This window comes from Capricornis sumatraensis, chromosome 1 (assembly GCF_032405125.1).
Source record: "Capricornis sumatraensis isolate serow.1 chromosome 1, serow.2, whole genome shotgun sequence".
Taxonomy (NCBI): domain Eukaryota; kingdom Metazoa; phylum Chordata; class Mammalia; order Artiodactyla; family Bovidae; genus Capricornis; species Capricornis sumatraensis.
Genome location: NC_091069.1, coordinates 222,719,621 through 222,726,764, shown reverse-complemented (window position 1 = coordinate 222,726,764; position 7,144 = coordinate 222,719,621).

The following is a 7,144-nucleotide window of genomic DNA, read 5'->3' as shown; positions in this document are numbered from 1 at the left end:
GTGACAACTGATATACATAAAGTGTAGTTTCCTGTTTATACATTAGTTCTTTTAGACTTAAAAAAATTGATTATAAAGCTAATATGTGTGCAACACTGAAAAGTTAGAAGTTGTAAATAAGTCAAATAAAGAAAATTACTTATACTCCCCACCACCCAGATATAATCAATATCATTTTGTTCTATTCCTTCTAGCCTTTTCTGTATTGGATGTGTATGTTTCTGTATATGTGTGATCAAGTGAAGTTTCATAATACATGTTTTATCACTGAGCATGTTTGGTTTTTCATTTTCTTAAACCTTCAAAAACACTTTTAGTTAGAGCTGTAATCAGTGAAAGGATGAATAAATCTCTTCCTATTGTCTGAAGTCTTTGCCAAAAAAAAAGACAAATTATACACATCACTGCCAAATGATGACCATAACGAATAGTAACTGGCCAGGTGAGAAGGCTTGAGCCTTATACCTGCCCTACAGTGGGCCACGCTGACCCCTCACAGGCATGATGTTTTTGCTCTGCTTAGAACATCCCTCTGCCTCTTCCCTTGGTCCCTTCTCACATCTGCCGTGGGCGTGGGGGTGGGGGCATATGCAGGGAAGAAACATGCTCAGCTTGTTGGAAAAAATGGTATCTGGTACCCACATGTGAGGCAAGCCCAGGGAGCCAAACCAAATTTTTGCCTGCAATTGAGAACATACAAAGACGTAATAAGATCTCTATTATGCTTTTCTAAGAAAAGTGATCTTCATAGAATTGTTTTTTAGATTTTACCAGCAACCATCCTTTGACTATAAACTACATTTAAAGTAACATGAATGCTGAATTGCTTGTATCTTCATATAGATAGAAATATCATGGAATTACAATTTAGCCCAAATTAAAATCTAATACTGGTTTAATCAGATGGCCACTTTTGTCATTTTAACTGTCTGGTTACCAAATATTTAAATAAATATGTGACTGGAGACAGCATTTCCACCTTCTTATAATTAAGTAAGAAAAGAAAAGAATAGGTTGAAGGCAGTTCTGTCGTTCAGCTAGAAAAATAGAAGTTCTGGGTTTGCCCACTTGAGAGTTACTGAAAAGACACCCAAAAGTCTGAACACATGGGAGTGGATTCCCATAAACTTAAACCTGGAAATGTATATAATGAAATAGAAATTGACAGTACCTGAGCTCTTCTGCCGTCGTCCCGAATCCTCTCCTGACATAGGAAAAGACTGAAAATCTTCCCAAGAAATGTACCCACAGCTGAGTGAGGAAGGGTTCTCTGCTCCCTAGGTGGGCGAATGGCTTGACCTTTCTGGCTCACCGCTCAGGGGTACTGCTCTCGAGAGACCTGGAGGCGCCTGGACAGCTGCAGCGTAGATAACCCAAAGTCGCCAGTCAGAAGTGCTTCTTCATAACTGCTGTTGTTACAGAAACAAAACGCAACGTGGAGGTTTGGAAGTGTTCTCTCTCCTCCCTCAACAGTGCGCTTCAGTTCCCCTTAAAGCTGTCAATTTAGGTATATCTATTAACATCCCTCCATTTTACCCCCAAATTCCAGGAATTTCTCCTCCCTTAGCCTTAAAGGGCAAATCTATCATAAATGCCCACAATAAGGGTCTCTACTAAGAATCTGTACTAAGAGTGTGTCTTTTGTCCGGCAGCAGTCACTGAAGAGGTGATTTTTTTTTTTTTTTGCTTTAACTGCTTTCCCTCGTCGGCCCTTGCTCCACCCCTCCCGACTCTCACCCCTCCCTCGCTGCTCCCCTCGCCCAGACTGGGGCAGAGGACTAGCTGCATTCCCATGCCAAGCCGCCCCTCGCTGGCGCGGGTATCGGTCCTCTCCTCGTCCCAGCAAAGGACTGACGGAGCCGCCCACCTCTCCGCCCAGGTGACCAAGGGGCTCCCGCCGCTGGCATTTCCTGAGTTCAGCGGCCCGCGGCAAAGGGACCCTCCGGCGCTGAGGAAGGGATGGCGGGGCGGAGCGACGTTGACTTACGTGTCTGGAGACTGAGCCGAGGCTCCACGGCACACAGACAGATAATAAACGACCACCCAGTTTTATTTTTGAGAACGCACGGATGCCTGCTCGCTTCTCGTTTCCTCCCCTTTTTTCTAATTCCCAGGATTTCTCAGGCGCATTCTGACTGCTGCGCAGGGCAGTTTCAGCCGCGGGACCTTACCCACGTTTATCTCCTCCACCTGTTGAATGTAAGGACTTGGCTTTAATCAATGTGAGCTCTTCTCAAGTCTGAGGGTCCCGAGTTAGGTCTGAAGGCTGAGAGGTAGCGATGATAACCTGTGATACCTGCAGTTTGATTTTTGTGGGCCAGTTTTGGAGAAACCTCTCCTGTTGAAAGGGATTACCAGCACACTGGGTTTAAATGCTATTTTTCTCCTGAGGGTGTGGTTTGGGGACCAGCAGCGTCAGCATGATCCTAGACCTTGTTAACAAAACATAAATGCTTAGGCTCCATCCCAGACCCACAGAATCAGAAACTGCAGGGATGGGGCCGGGGTCTGTGTATTAACAAGCCTTTCAGATTGTTCCCATGCAGCAAATTTTGAGGATTTTTGCCGGTTTAAGGAAATAACTTCTTATAATGACAACAGGGTTTACTCTGGTAATATTATTATAAGCATTTCCCAAATACCAACTCATTTAAACTTCACCAAAAAAATCTAAAAGGAAAATGTTCGTGTCATTTTACAAGTTAGGCACATAAAGGTAAGTGACTCACCACAGGTCACTGCCAGCTTGTGAGTAGAGAAAGTTGATTCAAACCCAGGCAGCCTGGCTCTCCAGCCTGAACGGTTAGCCACAAAGCTTCGGCTGCCTCACTTAGCCCACTTAGCCAAACATTGGGAATGCCCCCACATCCAGCAGCTAAACGTTCAAGTGATATATAGTTAGTAATAAGTGAGTCAGCGACCATGGTTGAATTATACAATCGGGAACTCAGAAGTAACTCTAGAAGTATGTGTGATATGAACATGGTTTTTAAATCTGCAGAGCTGACATGGTTAAATTAAAAAGTCACATGTGATGTACAGATTTAGATGCTTGCTTGGGAAATATGGCATATTTGTGGGTTCTTGGCATCCACAGTTTTTCTTCCAAAGCTCCTTGGCAACCAACCTCATGGCATCATACTCTTTTGTTAGTTTCTAACCCAGGTCTGGACTTGCAGACCCTTGCTAGGATGAATCACAGAAAGATGACCATGGCATGTTACAGAGCTCTTTATTTTCCCAGGATGGTTACATGGGTCATTTTTTGTTTTTTGCTGTCAGTTTTAAAAAAGAACTATTGTTAGGAATGTTTGCTTCTTTTAAGAGTTTTTATAAGAGATATTTCTACAGCTGCTTTGTGTCAAGAGTTCTCCATGTATTTTCTACTTTTATTTAATCTGCCAGAATTATTAGAAACTTGAAGGCTTGTTGGGACTAATTCTAGTTCAACTTGCCCTATTTAATAATGCATGCTGTGTGCTAACTCACTGTCCAACTCTTTGCAACCCCATGGATTGTAGCCTGCCAGGCTTCTCTGTCCATGGGATTCTCCAGGCAAGAATACTGGAGTGGGTCGCCATGCCCTTCTCCAGGGGATCCTCCAAACCCAGGGATCAAACTGGAGTCTGTTAAGTCTCCTGCATTGGTAGACAGGTTCTTTACCTCTATCGCCACCTGGGAAGCCCTAAGTAACAACAACAGTAGTAGTAGTAGTAATCATTGCTATTATTGTCAGAGCATGTATGTGCCAGAGGCGTTACATGTGTTTTTTAATTCTCAGAAATATTCTCATGAGGTAGGCATTAAAATTATACCAGTCTTCAGGTGATACTCTAAATAATTCAGAGCCAGAATATACTGTTGAATTAATTTTAAAACTCTAAGGCCCCATTCTTAAGACCCATGTTTCCCAGCTTCCTCCACTTCTGTTCATATTTATACTATTGAAAAATTTGGAGGGTCCACAGCATATGAAGGATTAAAGTTTGACCATTCTCCTTTATAACCATACTTTATAGTGTTTCTATGGATTCTTAAGGTGTATAGATCAATTTCATGCTTGAATATGGCTTCATTTAATGTTTACAAGAAATAAGTAAAATTCAATCATAATAATTCCATTTTATATAAAAAGAGACTGAGGTTGACTAGGTATATGAATTGCTAAGATCTCACATTTGAAGTTAATCTGAACTCCTAATGCTGTACTTCTTGGACTATGGACTGTATTTCACCAACACCTTCCAAATGGTTTGCCATTTTAATTACCTCCCACTATACCTAGTATTTTTCTTTAAATCACTCCTCTCTTCTTCTTTCTAAGTCTTTCCCTAAACAGCAAATTCAGTAAATTCATCGGATCAGTAAATTCATAGGTTTGATATTTTTTTTAGTAAACATGACAATAAATATACATCTTTTTCACCCTTTACATCAGCCCCTGGGAATTTACATCTCCCCCATCTCTATGTCATTTGCTTGACTTGTTATCATTTTTGGTATTTATGTACTTCTTGTACTTCATCTCTAATATGTCAACTGTGCCACTTTTCATTTCACCCCCAAATATTTCAGAGCAAGTAATACCAACAAATCAAGTCTAAGATATTACATCATATAGCACCTGACAATTTAAAAAACTCCTTTTGTTTTCTTTGTTTGGCCATGCCCTGCAGGATCTCAGATCCCCTACCAGGGACTGAACCCAGGCCATGGCAGTGAAAGCCCAGAATCCTCACCACTAGGCCACCAGGGAACTCCTGAACTTATGTATCTTTTAAAAACTCACTCATATGTATTTTGGGCTTCCCTGGTGGCTCAGATGGTCAACAATTCACCTGCAATGCAGGAGACCTGGGTTTGATCCCAGGATTGGGAAGATCCCCTAGAGAAAGAAATGGCAACCCACTCCATGGAATCCTTGCCTGGAGAATTCCATGGACAGAGGATCCTGGCAGGCTACAGTCCATGGAGTTGCAAAGAGTCAGACACAACTGAGTGACTCACACACACACACATATATGCATTTCAACAGATAAACATAATGTTAAAATTACTGTATCTCTTAATTAGGGCTGATCATTACTAGCTCCCAGCCCTATAATTTTCTTATTAATTAATCAATTACTCAAACAATCAAGTCATATGCTTAGTGAATACAACAGCAGTGAAGTAGACTAAAATCCTGGCCACTTATTTTGTGCAATTTTATGAACTTGCCTAATAGAGCAAGTGATAAGAGCCACGAAGAGAAATAGTGCAGAAAAAGGAGATTGAAGTCAATCAGCATCACCCCAACCCAATACGATTGCATCTCAGCCAACCGAAGTTAATCTGCAAACCCTAAGGCACTTATTTATCAATGAACAATTAGTATTTCAGGCTCCTAACCACTTAGACCTTAGAAAGCTATGTATGGGTACAATTTTGGAGGTGGGAGGTGGGTTCAGGATTGGGAACTCATGTACACCCATGGCTGATTCATGTCAATGTATGGCAAAACCAATACAGTATTATAAAGCAAAATAAAGTAAAAACAAAAAAAAGATTTAGAGGCATTTTTAAATGGATGGTCCTCTTGTGAGTCCATAGGCTCCAGATTATAGGAAATACAAAAGCTACTTAGGAGGCAATTGTAATAGTACTATCTCAAAATGACAAATTATGTTAGTGGTTTTGAGAGTAAAGAAAGAGATAGAGGAGGCATGTAGGGGCCAGAATGGTTAAGAATGTATATGGAGAATGAAGGGAGAATAAAGGAGAAGTAAAAGAAAAATGATGGGTGAATTTTAACATTTTTCGTTGCTGACTTCCAAGGATCCTGGGAAAACTAGGGCTAAAGCAGATAAAAGTGAGAGCCCCACACAGATGCAAACCTGAGAGAAGACCAAGACAGAAGAGGGAGCACTATAATGATCAAGTATCCACAGTTGTCAAGATGTTAGAAGCAGACGTCTATAGGGCAGCCTTACTGACTGTGACATTGTAAACTGGTCACTAAATGCTACATGTTGCTTTTCTAACAGGTACTATATCAAAGGCCAACATTGGTGGGTATTTGCAGCTTGTCATGATCTCTTAAGGATGGGCAAGATATACACCTAAGGATTCTCACATCTGTGAGATGAAATCTCAAAAGCTGTCCAAAGGTGAATGTCCTGTGTGTTTGAAAAGAGGGTGGTACAATGTTGGATGAATTCCACGAGCATTTTCTAAGAGCAAACAGTGTGTGAGCCAGTACTTATGGAAAACTCAAGAGCATTATAGTCAATCTCACTAACAACCCTAGAAGTTGATTTTCGAGGATGAACAACTTTGAGGTGGTTTCTGAGGTCAGCCACTGGGAAGAGGCGTGAGGAATACAAAACTGTAATTATGGGTAGAGCATACACAATGTCTAATTAAGTCATTGGCCACTGTATGAAGCTTTCTTCTCACTGAGGTATTCTGGTGTTCGAGTTTTGTTTTCCTGATACACGTGGTAGGGATTCTGGGTGGAGTGAGTTCTAGAGAATCACATCCTTGTCAGTCAATGCCTTAAAAATTATTTTTCTAAAGATTTTTTTTGATGTGGACCATTTTTTGTCTTTATTGAATTTTTACCATATCACTTCTGTTTTCTGTTTCATTATTATTATTTTTTTGGCCACAGGGCATGCAGGATCTTAGCTCCCTGACCAGGGAGCTCACCCCCTGCATTGGAAGGTGAAGCCTTAACTACTGGACCACGAGGGAAGTCCCTGAAAAATTATTTTTTAAAGCCAATGACTACACTACTTACATTCTTATCACTCCCTTCTACTGTTCTCTTATCTCAGTTTGAGTCTTTGCCTTAATTCTATATTTTATTAGAATCTTGCCTTTTCTTCACAGATACCAAATGCAATATTTTCCAGATCCAGTCTCTCCAATGATGAAGAAAAGTACTAAAGCCATATGTGTGTGTGTGTGTAAATATATACAGACATACATACACACATATACATGGCTGCATTTTCAAGTACTTTATAGCATTAAACATAGATAGGATAAGTGAAGGAGTTTCTTAGGGGATGGGTGTCTTGGAATTTTAAGATTTTACATACATAATAATGACAAAAAATATAGATGTTTTTCTTTTTATTCATCACTGTTATTAAGTCAT